The sequence below is a fragment of the Meleagris gallopavo genome, chromosome Z, assembly GCF_000146605.3.
Source record: "Meleagris gallopavo isolate NT-WF06-2002-E0010 breed Aviagen turkey brand Nicholas breeding stock chromosome Z, Turkey_5.1, whole genome shotgun sequence".
NCBI lineage: Eukaryota > Metazoa > Chordata > Aves > Galliformes > Phasianidae > Meleagris > Meleagris gallopavo.
The window spans coordinates 66,292,912-66,294,064 of record NC_015041.2 but is presented as its reverse complement, the minus strand read 5'-3'; positions in this window follow the sequence as shown (position 1 = coordinate 66,294,064).

Genomic DNA, 1,153 nt, shown 5'->3' with positions numbered 1-1,153 from the left:
AAGAGGGTAGAAGAATGAAGAATGTTCTATATTTATTTTAATACAAATATATTGTCTTTGTTAAACATTTGCAGCACAATATTGTTAAGCAGTAATTTAACCTTTGCTTCAGTCAAGTGGTTAATATAATGTGATGAGAATTTCTTAATCATTAGTTCTAGAGTTCAGAGCAAAGACCTTTCTTAAGGAAGATAACCTTTTTGACATAGTTCAGAACCTCCAGGACACATAAGGATTTTTTTTTAACCAATTAAACACATGTAAAATATATGGTATGCAACAAACTTGTACTTGTATGCTCCCTAAAAAGGCAACTTCTCCACAGTTAGAGCTTTGCATCGTACACTTCTTTTACCCTGGAGAACTTTAGAAACCAGTGGAAAATCTCATTATTTGCTCAGATGTTTGGGGGAAAAAATGACATTCAGTTTAGTATTGTAGTCTAAAACACTTTCATGAACTTTGCTAATAAAAATATATAAAAAAAAAATTGAGAACAATCACTTGAAAACATAAGCTCCAAACAGACATCATGATTTTGAAAAAAAGAGTTGTTTCAAAATAAGGTAATATGACGTTTCCACTATTTTAGTGCTCTACAGTTATATACAGCCTTTTGTTTCTAGTGGATAAAAAGGGAAAAGGAAAAAAATTTCTGTGAGATAGTTGTTAGCACTATGTATGTTTGAGGGAAACACACATTATTTCAGCCCACTGAACGGACTTGGGCATATTCTAGAGAGAAAATAGCTATTTAGAAAAAGATAATGTGGGAAAATTTATAGTAGACATCTCTCTCTCTTGCACACACACACACACACACACACACACTTTTTGCCTCGTTTAAAATTCATGAAGATGAAGTGCTGCTTTTGTTTCCTGTATCCAGGATGAGCCCTAATACTCTTGCCAAAAGCAAACTAACACACTGTAATTGTTTTTCGTCTAAATTACATGTCCAACCTGCTTAGCTTTCAAAGAACATTGGTGATACTGCTTTGATATCCAGCTGACAAACAATGAAGAACAGAGCACAAAGACAGATGGGCATGATGAGAATTTTTAATCATTAAGTCTCTTGGTCAGCTTACAGAGCAATGAAAAATGGAGGGAAATATTGGGAAAAAGACATAGAAATACTATTTATAGGAAG